Here is a 12,685-nt window from a genome sequence, read left to right as displayed (position 1 = left end):
TCGCTATGAGGCGGACGGCCTGAATATATGCACTAGGAAAACAGAGTTCTTAGGCTGTTGGATCTTGGAAGCCATTTGCGGTTATACCAATGGAGAGTTGTATTCCAGCCTCATTGTTGTCACGCGTGTTGTCCAGGGTGTACTGAAGCACAAGAAGTTCAAAGCTACTCCTTCGTTTGTGAGGCATACTATTCTTGTCAAGCTTATGCAGGAAGATGACGTGGCATGCCTCCACAAACAAGTTTATCAGTGGCAAGGCCACAAGGTTGTCTTCATGAAGGTTCACAGGATTGAGCTACTGCAGGACGTCCTTAATGATGTTCATGGCAAGATCCGTCTTGTGTCCAGCCCAAATTAGATCGAGGCATGAAATAGTTGCCCAGCTAGTGTTTAATAGTAGTTTGGATTGTGTCTAATTATCCGAACCTTGCCTGTTATCGACCCCTCTGGGGCTAGTACTCTGTTTGAATCCGTCTATGGGAACTGCTGCTACTTTTGTGTGCCCGTGAATCATGTGAGAACCATCATAATTGTTGCCGAAACAGATGCGTCCTCACTAGTTTTTTCATGAATATGGCATGGTAAGACATAAGTTGTCATGGTTTATCATACGAGCAGTGTGTGTTTTGATGAAATAGAGCACTCGTTCGAGAACCGTGCACCGACGTATACATAAGTACTTGTAAACACTGTTGGTGCTACCCCACTTGTAAGCAGTTGTGCAAAACACGACACATTGGCTCAGCTCGCTTCAACACTAGGCTATCGACCAGCTAACAATCAACAATTTGCTGTCTGACATATAAGCAACTATGTATCTTGTTACAGTGGTTCATGCAGTTAATTGAGGCCACAATGTAATAAATTCCAAACGTTCACACACTAGTCCAGCGCTCATGTGGAACACTCACATTAAACTCGTCTTCATAAAAAACTTGAAAAGCATAAGTTCAGCAATTTTATACATCTCAATGATTCATAGAACAGAACAAACATATACTAGTTCACAACAAAAGACAAAGTTGTGAGAAGGTTTACAAATCAGGAAAAAACAAGCAAGGCTTCTCTGAGCAAAGGGCCTCCCGTCAGGCTTAAATTTCCTGGAGTTCACTCTGGTTTTTTCTTGTTGCCACCATTCAGGGTTAGGTTCTCTCATTCTAGAATAACCAATTATAATTGTGGTCTCAGCTGGAATGTTGAACTAAACCATGCAGTGTACTGACCAGCTGAAATGCTTGTGCATTTCACTAAATTTAAGCACCGCTATTTGCAGAAATAAGCAGACCACAATGCCTCTTGTCCGCGCACCTGTCCAAAAAACCGCCGTGCAGCCGTGCCAGCTAGTCCTCGGTCCATGGATGAACCGGTAGAAAGTGCATTCCGGACTAGGATGCAGTTGTTTTCGCTCGTCCCTGCACTGCAATCAAGAAGTAAAACGTACGAATTGGCTTCTTTTAGATTGCGTTGGTCATTCTACCTTAGTTACTACCAATGTAGGGATACCTTGAGGACGGGAGGTTAGACGACGACAACGAGGGATAGCCATCTCATTTTGCGCAGTTGTACTAAAACTGAGGTGTGTGCTTTTGATTGCGCGGATAGAAGCGATACGGAGACAGACATCCCGAAACGATATGGAGACAGACATCCCTGTTTGCGCAAATACGAAATACGGTTATTTAAACAGTGACAGATATTACTACTTCCCCCGTTTCCTCTTAGAACCAAGTCCTAGATTCATGCTACAGCTTTCCCACTTTCTTCCTTGTTTGAACCAATGCTTTGAGTCGACTGTATGAACTAGCTTTACTTCTAATAATAGTAGAAGTCTAGGTGGCTTTGGAACAATGGACGGAAGTAGAAAAGGATCCACACGAAGGGAGCTGGGGCAGTAGAGCAAGGCAGGTTTCGAAGGAATATATACCTGAGGGTCGTCGGCATGTGGCAAATACGGCATCGGGAGGCCGCATCTTGGCCACAATACCGCAGGGAGGAAGAAGGGGTCCGAGGCCCTCCCGAGCCGGCGCTCTCTTGGAGAGAACGACACGTCCGTCGATCGAGATGCGCGGGCAGCCGTTGGTCTCCTCCCTTGCCACCGACGACAGCGTGAACGATGCACCTACACCCCTGCCCCGGTCGAGGTTGTCCGGCCGGATTTGTGACCAGCCGTGAGCTGAGAGAGAGTGTGGCCACCTATGTGTTGCTTAGATCTGAAGAGCATGAGAGAGTGAACGAGAGGAACCCTAGTAAAGCAAGCGCTAAGGCTCCTACTTTTATATATAGTGGAGTGATTTTGTTGTACCAGCTTCAAAAAATGCGCTCCTACGTGTACCCGCGAGTGGGTGTGAGAGAACTAGTGCGTGCGTGCACCGCTTCTCTTCGTGAGAGTACAATATACTATGCCCAAAGAACGTTCGCCGCAAGAGTAATAGTATAAGTGTGTGACGTGTGAGCTAAAATAAAATGTGCGCGCCGTCTTTTGTTTTTTAGAAGTTCTGAGGGTAGGGTGTGAAGAGCACATATGTGCGTGACGTCTACCTGCAGATAGACGGTGGGTGCGACGTGCGAGTCTGCGAGAGGACTCGGGAGAGTCGTGACTCATGAGGGTGCGTGTGCGTGAGAGAGAGAGGGGGGCACGTATTAATGCAATGCATGTGTCCGTAAATCATTATCCGACAAACGTTCGCCACAAGCCTTTTCCTGACGAACGCTGTAAGAACTATTAGATCGGCATCCGACAGTGTCAGTTTTGCCATGTCATTTAACAGAACAGCCACTCCTCCTACACACAAATCTTCCATGTGAGTGTTAGCAACTGCCGTATGCTCCCTCCGTTCTGAAATGCAGTGCATATAGCTTTATTGAAAATTCGAACCTCGCAAACTTTTACCGAGTTTTCGTGTACCAAATTGCACATGTAGAATACCATGTATGTACCATTTCATTCATCTTTGAGAGGTAACTATAAAGATGGGTGAGGAGTCTACAAAGAAAGACCATTGTATCACCCGCATCAATTTCAAGCATCCTTTAGTGTCGAGGAATATCATAGGAACTCTATATGATATGATTTTTATAGGATTTTTTCCTTTAGAGCCAATTGGTTCATAGGAATAGATTCATATACTCCACATTTCAAAGGAAATAAACATGATATCATTTCTATAGCTTTAGAGCCACTTGGTTCATATGAATGGATTCCTATACTCCCTTAATTTCAAAGGAAAATAAACATTAGCGTATATTCAATAGAAAAGTTCCTATGATATGAACCAAATTACATATCTTTTCTAATCCTTCCTCATAGGAATTGAGATACATGTCATCTCTAGATTCAATAGAAAAGTTCCTATGATGTGAACCAAATGACATCTCTTTTCCAATCCCTACTCATAGGAATTGAGATGCTCCATGTCATCTCTTTCCCTACAACTTCCATGTATACATCTTCTATTCCTAAATAGATAGTACAACCCACTAGTAGCTTTTTTCCAAAACATGCAACTATGGAACAAGAACTATATAGTGTGCCAATAACTTTGAAAGATGGTCACTGGATGAAGCTAACCCGACAGTGCAGAGATAGGCAAATCCGAGCACTACTGGCTGTTGGATATCATCAACAATCCACTAGATCTGCCACATGTACAATTTAGAAGACTCCATGGTTGAACTTAAGCATAATGCACAAACCTCAAAACACAAGCACTTCTCCTTTGTTCTAGAATCTTCTGTATCATAATTGATTATTTTTTCTAAATGAATTGACATTATTTGTTTTTTACTTTATGATTTACAATGCACAACCCCGTGAATCTTAACATTTTTATAAAACTAATTGATTTTGAATGATATGAACTATAAGAACTAAACGAACATCTACATCATGCATATATGACTCAAAGCTTTACATGCTATAGTGTGTATTTATTCATAATTTGGTTTCGAAATCTCATGCGTTCAATACATGTGTACCTTACTAGTTTTGAGTAGAGTAGCAAATTTCACGCGGCCCCAGGTATATCAAAATGCAGGGCCCATGCATCATTGCCTTTCGGTTGAACCTACGTCCACAATTTTTTCTACGTACTATATCTCCACTGGTCCCCAAACCCAAAATGCTGCCTCGTTCCCATAAAACCAAGCGGCCCACACATATTTAAGGTGTCGACTTGAACCCGTTTACTACGACGTGGCCTCGCACGCCGTAGTACTCCTACAAACCCTACCGCCGCACTCATCATCGGTTTTCTTCAAGAGGACGAGGGAGAAGCCGATTTGTAGTGGAGGCGCTTTAAAAAAAGGATCTGTAGTGGAGACCCCTACCCTAGGTGCCCTAGGTAGCTACCGCACCCATCATTGTTTTCTCTTTTCTTTATGCTCTTGCGCCCTAGAGTGAAATGATGGTTGCTTCGTCCGTCCAGCTTAATGCGGGAAAGGCGGGGCTTTGTGATTTGACCCCTCATCGCTCATTTTCTACTACTGCGGCGCGACGACCGGGGTGCCTCCAATTCCAACCGCTGCTCCGAACTGTAATTTGGTGCATCACACGTGGAACAAGATGGTGGATGAGCCACATGTCGGCCAAAGGGGTCCTGTTAAGTGTGTCGCCATTTCGTGTGCGGACTGACCCTGCTTGAGTTGCTACGCCAACACGACATGAGCAGCCTACCACTTGGTTTTGCTCCTTGGTGAATCCCGACTATATTGATCTAAAAAGATACATGCTGAACTACCCTCTCCGTCTTGGTTTTTTTATTTTTAGGCATCTCGATTTATAGGGCCTGCACGTAGTTCTAGGTCATCCATTTGACTAACTAAATATGAGTTACTATATCACAAAAAGTATATCATTGGATTCTTAAGCAGATGTAGTTGTATTTAAAAGTCGAGGGCGGGGCTTTTCCTGCGCGGTAGGCGGGGCAGTTCCGCCTAGTCGGTTCGACAGAGACGCGAGAAGACGAGGGAGTAGGCTGCTGCAAACATAGGGCTGTGTGATTTGACAACGAGTTACTGCTGGACAGGTGGGGCCCCGTGATTTGACTTGCCATTATCACTTTAACTGCGGCGCTACGACCGGCGTGAGTCTCCCGATTCCTGACCGCCTCCATTACGAAGAAATAGATAGAGGAGTAAAAAATACACTTATAGCCAACCTTATAGCCAACCTTGTTGTAGTATGAGTGACTAAGTGATGACTATGTATGAAATGCCAACATCAGATAGCCTAACGCACCGTGTTAAATCTCCAAGGGCGCGACCGCGCGAGCGACGCGACGGTCGTGGTAGGCGCGACCATGATACGGGTTGCTGGCAGCCCTTGGATTTGAGATCAAACGGTCGCATGCTAAGTTGCTGAAAATTTGCAGAATAACCCTCCAGGATAGGATATTCACCCATAGGTCTAGAACCACGCCATGCAACCGTTCGATCTCAGATCCAAGGGCTCTCGGAAGCCCGTATAATGGGAGAATGGAAATCCACTACCCTGCCGTTCGCACCTTGGCAGTTCGCTCCTACTCGTCCCCGCACGTCCTTCAATACTACGGCGGTTCGCTCCTAGTCGTCCCGTCCATTCACATTACGGTAGTTCCACTAATCCTAACCCTCCTCCCAAATCCATGGCGTCCCAAATCTCCACGATCGGTGGTGAGTACAAGGTTAGAACCATCACCGGCGATGAGTTCGACGTCATCTACACCCGTTCTTCCGCGACGGTGAAAGGGTGCCTTTCTCGCTTCAGACGCATGTTCGAAAACTCAGATGATGAGTGGGTCGCTGGGCTAGATGTTGAGTACACCACAGTCCTGGGACCAGAGAAGGATCTAAAGGACGAAGAGAGGAAGAAGCCCGCCGTGATCCAGGTTTGCGTACATAATGTTTGCTTGGTCTAGCACATATGCCATGCCAACGTTGAGTGCCAGGATTTTAAGAACTTCCTCAAGGACAAAACAGTGAAATTCGTTACTGTAGACTTTAAGAATGACAGGGATGTCCTGCATCGGATAGGTCTTGTTGTAGGCAACCCCTTCGACCTCTAGAAGAATCGGCTGGTGTCCTCTCGTCAGCCTTCAATGCTGACCCTGGCAGGAGCCATGGTTCATCCTTCGTACGGTAAACTGGAGAAACCTGCATACACGTTTCATCGTCATGCATGGCAGCGAAATGTACTAGATATAGACCACATCCACTACGCTGCAATGGATGGCTACCTTTGCTTCAATATCTACAAGGGTTGGATGAAGAGCAACAGCCAAGTGTACGGTTCAAGCAAAGAAGTATCGGCCAAGAGGGAGAGGGACAAGGACGAAGTCGAGGACATGGACAAGGACTCCGAGTAAGGTGGCAGTGTCGTTGCTCATGGTGGTTCTAAACTTCTAATGCAGTGTCTACCGGATTAGTTGCATAGTTTAATTTCAGGTGTGCTTAGTTTAATTTGAGGGGTGTCTTGTGCTGAGCCCCCAGCAGAACTATGTTATGTTTCTTCTCGTTACTTTAACTCTTCAGTATGTACATACTACTAGTATTTCTTTAATAGAATTTAGCACCCCAATTAAGCACGTACTAGCATTTTTAATAGTACTATATGCATAATTTGGCGACGAGAGCTCTCTATATGTACCACCTTTTTTTCAATTTCAATTTTTGCTCCATGGTGCAATCCATCGATAGTACTACTGTACAAAAGTATACATTTTTTAAAAGGCTAGAGTACTGTTCATCACATATATAGCCAGTTAAATTCTCAACCTAGAATGACGTGCATGCCATGTAGTAAACTGATACGGAGGAAGTATAGTAAAAATGAGGTGATTTTACCGAGCGATCGGCGGGGGAGCATGGCCTGTCATGCGGTCCCACATGTCATGATGTACCAAGGCGATGCGCGTGCCCCTCTTGGGGCAGAAGCAATACTACATGGTTTGAGATGATGGTGAACCAAAGTGTGAAATAATGGTCGCTTCGTCCGTCTGGGAAGGTGCGGCATTGTGATTTGACGTCTCATTGCTCATTACTACTACTAGGCCGGTACGAGTGGGGTGCGCCCCCCCTACTGTTCTGCACTGTTATTTGGTGCTTGACACGTCGACCCGGTTGCTATATGTCTCACATGTCGGCGACAGGAAGTACAGAATTCATGAAAGGGAGCGTCGACGGAGGAGTATACTACAGAATTCATGAAAGGGAGTGACTTAGTTCTGGAAAAATCTGTTTTTACGGGTACGTACCCACTAGGGTTTATAGGACTCATCTAAAAAACATTCGATTTTCCGTTTGATAAGTCTCAATTATACTATACTAGTAGTAGTACCATTACATGTTGGATTTTGAGGTGCGTTAGATCACCCGACGCAAGCAGTGTCAAGAGGAAACTAACCAATGCATGTACAAGTTCATGGAAATTTAGTGGTCATTCATGCATTTGTTCTAATTAATGCCTCGGTAAACATAACTTCTTGAGAAAAATGAGCGTACTAATTACTTGTGCAAACTACAAAATTAATTCGACCACTCACCGTCTACCTTAGTTGGAGAGATTTTGAAATTGAGCCATAAACTGGAAAGGAGGGAGTAGTAACTTTTGTCTCGATTACTATTTGTGGCCTTGTATAGATGCAAAATGTGTTTTTTTATAGTGGCCTTGTATAAGTAAATGGAGAGAGTACTAACCAAAGTACGTAGTAGGGACAAGGAGTAAACGGAGGGAGTAGTAAAATTTTCTCCTCGTGCTGCGAGCCACCGCGCGCGTGGGCGAGGGAGCGGGCGTAAAGGCATACAGTAGTAGTAGTAGTACTACTACTACTCATAAGCAAGCTTCACCTCATCCTGCGAGCCACCGCACCCATGGGTGGGGGAGACGGCGTACTAAGCAAGCTTCTCCTCGTTCTGCGAGTTGACGGGACACATCAAAAGTACTCAAGTGTATAGAGCCTTGCCTCTAAGGTAGGCCCCACATGGTTTGCCACTTTTTTTAATTTAACATAATGCGTCAAGTCGCAATTTGTTTGTTCACCCGTGGTAGACAACAATTCTGGGCTGGGCCTCCGGTTAATAGGTTAGTCCCAAAAATAATATAAAAGTGGATAATAAAACCCAATAATGTCTAAAACAGTAGATAATTTAGCATGGAGCAATCAAAAATTATAGATACGTTGGAGACGTATCAGTCCGCCGCCGCACCGGCCATCCCTCTAGCCCCCCCCCCCCGCCGAGCTTTTTCTCCGGGGATCCCCATCCCACCGCCCAATGAACGCCCCCCAACCGCCGGTGACTGCCAACCAGAGGTCTCACGACTTCGAATACCCACTGACCACTAATTTATTACCATTTCTGTCCTTCATATACGCGCTGACAGGTGGGCCCTACGATAATATGCACTGCTGAATGTGGACCGTTTGACTGGTCAATTGATCGTGTTATCAACAAAATACGGAGCTGTATGGTGAGCCAGTGACCGTATGATCACCCTAAAATGTACCCCTATTTTATTAACACAGTACAGACTCAAAGTACCATTTCTTTCTTTCATATACAGGCTGATAGGTGGGCCCCACGGTTACGCGCCCCGATGGTGCAACACTAGTTGTGCCGCGTGGAACGTTTGACTAGTCAATTAATTGTGTCATCAACAAAATACGGAGTTGTATGGGTGAGCCAGTGACCGTATAATCATGATATGTATTTGTTTAACATGGTACAGACGCAAGGGCTCATATATAGGCACAAGCACTCACCGCTATAAGCGCACACACGCGAACCCTACCCCTATGAGCACCTTCGAGAGAGTGGGCCAGCATATATGATCTTGAGATTTTACGAAGTCACCATAGGTGCCTCGTAGTCGAGTGGAACGTCTCCTCCCACTGAACGTACATCGCCGGAAAATACTGAAATTAACACAAGATAAATGCGAGCACCGGGACTTTAACCTTGGTGGGCTCGAGAAACCACTGTCCTCTAACCATCCAACCACATGTTGGTTAGCACGACAAAATGTATGTGGTGACCGTGATGAGCTTATTCTGAAGTCCAGTGACCATATCGTGCTTTCGCTTCAAATACAATGACTGTAAGTGTCATCAACAAAATAAGGAGCACACATCAAATGCAAAGTCCGTCAGTGTCATCAACAAAATATGGAGACGTATCATGAGCTAGATACCGTTGTACTATTGTATATGCTTATTTTATTAGTGGCCGATTGCATGTGTGGTGTGGTGGGCACATCATTTCTAGTTGTGGTGGGTCAACATGAAGACTCATGGGTCGGTTCCATCCTGCGCCACATATAGGTTGGACCAAGACGTGTTATACGAAGACCCATGTGGAGGACTCGGCGTACAACACGAAGCTACTAGAGTCGCGGAGGACTCTATCCCCACTGGTGATAATCCGACTATATATGATTTGTAACCCTAGGCCCTTAGTATGTTATACAAGCTTGGGGGCTAGTTCGTCGATAGTATACACACACGCACAATGCCCGGTATTCACGTGTACTTTGTACACACCCCTATCACTAATATACAGTACTAGGAGTAGGCTCTTTCTTCAACTGCAAGGGTCCGATCCGAACTAGGGTAAAACTTTGCCTCGTATTACCATCCAGCCTAACAGCCAGGGATATCCTACCGAATGATATGATGAAATCATATCTGCCAACTACTAAGAGAGAGGTGTGTCGGGGGGGGGGGGGGAGGGGGGGGGGGGGGGGAATGTGTGCGAGAGAGGCCTAAAGCTAATGTGTGTGCGGGAGACACGTAGGCACATATATGTGCGTATAGAGGGCTAGTAGAGACCGTGCATGTGTATATATGCATGTGAGAGAAATAGTGTTTTCCAACTGAGATTAGTGAAAAGAGTGGTACATAGTAGTCATAAAGAGAGAGAGAGAAACAGAGAGAGCATGTGCGTGAGACACCCCGACACCCTGAGAGAGATTGTGAGAATGCGTGAAAGAGAAATGCCGATGCATATAAAGTGTGTGCACTTATGCGTTAGATAGAGAGATATATAATGCGTTTGTGAGAACGGGGCGAGGCATAGTTGATGCAGAGCATCCCACGTTCATCCCCATGTACACTCTGACTACTCTCCAAACCCCAAGTGGACATATGACAAGACCTCGAACATACGCCATTGGACACAAGGTGAACTCGCTCCTCTCTGAACCATCACTTTCTACATGTGAGATATGGCTACTACCTCCAACGTGTGTTCTATGCATGATCAGGTACTTGGAGGAAAGCCACGAAGTCACCACATCCAACGGAACAGCTAGCGAGGACGCCAAATACAAGGACCAAGAGAAGAAGCTGCGCGAAGCTACAGCCACCAGACGACCGGCCCAGCCCGGATGTCCGGCCCCTGAGGACCCGAGCCGAATCTACGGACGACCGGAGCCACCGGACGTCCGACGACTCCCAGCGCCCGGACGACCGCCAGACACCGGACGTCCGACACTCTCCAGCGCCCGGACGACCGACGCCGACCGGACGTCCGACACCACCTGTCCAGAGCCAAAACGCCGGACATCCGACATGCACCGGACGACCGGACCCTCGCGAGCCACCGGACGTCCGGTACCTGTCGGACATCCGACGCCTGTGCGCCCGCCCGTGTGTTGGGCCGAAGCCACTTACCCTTTCATTCGCCTAGACTATATATATACTCCTCCACCTCCACCATTTGAAAGTTAGCGTTGTGATAGCTCATTTGAGAGATAGAGCTACGCTCATCCATTACGGATCTACTCCACGAGAGACCGCGGCCCCTCTACGGAGAAGATCCCCTTGGATTCAAGACCCCCTCTTGGGTGGCACCATCAAGACCTTCTCACGGAGAAGAACCGGTTACCGTGTATCGTCCGTTTTTGACTTTGGATCTTGTATCTCTCTTTGTGTTTCGAGGATCTAGCACATGTGTGATCTATTTCTTGTTGGTTGAGTGTTTCTCTTGTCTTTCCCCTCGTTTTTCCCCTCGTGTTCTTCGTGTTCCTCGTAGGGATCCGCTCCTTTCGTGAAAGATCGGCCATCTAGGGTTCCACCCTACATCATATTGGCATCAGAGCTTAGGTTTATCACGAATTTGGAGCCTCCTCGTTGTGTTTTCTAGCCTAATTTTGTTGTGTTCTTCCCCAAATTCGAAAACCCCCACCAAAAATAGCCCCAATTTTTTTTGTGATTTGTTGGTTTGATGATGTTTTGTTGATTTTGATCCATGGATTTGCTTGGTTTCGAGTGGATCTAGCATTTCCCCAATTTTTCCCACTTTCCATCCACGGAATCTCATCAATTTTGACCCCAAAATCCCCAAATTCCGCCCAAAATCGCGTCCCGGATCTGAAATCTCGTGTTGACCCCGACCACCGGACGACCGTCACTTTACCGGACGTCTGGAGCCCCTGGAATGACCGGACGTCCGTCATCCACCGGACGACCGGAACCCCTAACACGGATGGAAATTAGCGGATTTCCGAGCTCAACGGACATCCGTCCATTAGTGGACGTCCGTTACCTGTAGATATCACCTTCGGCTGATTTTTGTTTCGGCCATAACTAATTCATCCGAACTCCGATTTTGACGTTCTTTAGCTCGTTTTGAAGCTCTTGACATCCCCCTTCCCATAAAAATACAACCAACATCTTTTGACTCCATCAAATTTTGACAATTTTGGCATCTTTGCCTAAGGCTTCCACCACATCATCCGCCACACCACCACCGACTCCCGCAACCTAACCAATTTTGTCCCCCATCGCATTAGTGGTTGCTTGAGGAGTGATTTGAGTCTCCTAAGGTGTCTAGACTACTTAGGGACGGTTGCTTCTTCTTCAACCACCACCACCACTTCCGCATAGGCTTGACCACTATACACTTCCGCCACCCCAACTTAACCCAATTTTATTTGTGTTGTGAGTTGTGTCTCCTAAGGTGTTTCGGCTACTTAAGGACCATGCTTTCAACTCCGACACCGTGTATAGTCCTCCACCATAACCTCCACTTCCGCATTGCCTAGTGCAACACCACCGCATTCTGCTACCACCATTTGACGTTTGAGATTTTGAGTTCGCGGTTTTTCCGTTTCCTAAGGTGTTTCGGCTACTTAGGGACGAGTCTCCATCATCTTGGTATCTCCATCAAGATCACCGCCACTCATCGTCACCGCGGACGGTAACCTCCATATCATCTTGGTATCGTGGTATCCCTCCATTGTATATTCCCTTGCCATTGCATTGATAACCCCTAGCCCATTTTGCGTTACTTGCCTATCGAGACTAGCCATTTGAGTATTGCCGGCAACGTTACTTGTGCACATTAGTGATCTACACCATACATTGCATACATACCATATCATATTGGCATCATATCATCTCGTGTGCCTCAAGTTTGTTCCCGCATATACACAATAGCTATCTTGGTTTGTGCATTGTGCAAAAGTGGCCATACAAAAAAAAGAGAATAAGCTTTTAAGCAAAGAAAAAGAGTGAACAAAGAGCTTGTAAGCAAGTGCCATAGCATCATCCCACATTACACATAAGATTGTCATTTCCGATCATCTTGGATCAAGCCCCAGGAACCATATATACATAGCATACTTGGGATATAATTCGTTGCATTTTTGTCTCCTATAGGTTGTGCACAAGTGTCGTATCTGCCTATTGAGCAATCGTGCTAGCATCTCTCT

Source organism: Triticum urartu, chromosome 1 (assembly GCF_003073215.2).
Source record: "Triticum urartu cultivar G1812 chromosome 1, Tu2.1, whole genome shotgun sequence".
Lineage (NCBI taxonomy): Eukaryota > Viridiplantae > Streptophyta > Magnoliopsida > Poales > Poaceae > Triticum > Triticum urartu.
The sequence above is the reverse complement of the archived record's forward strand: the minus strand, read 5'-3'. Positions refer to the sequence as shown.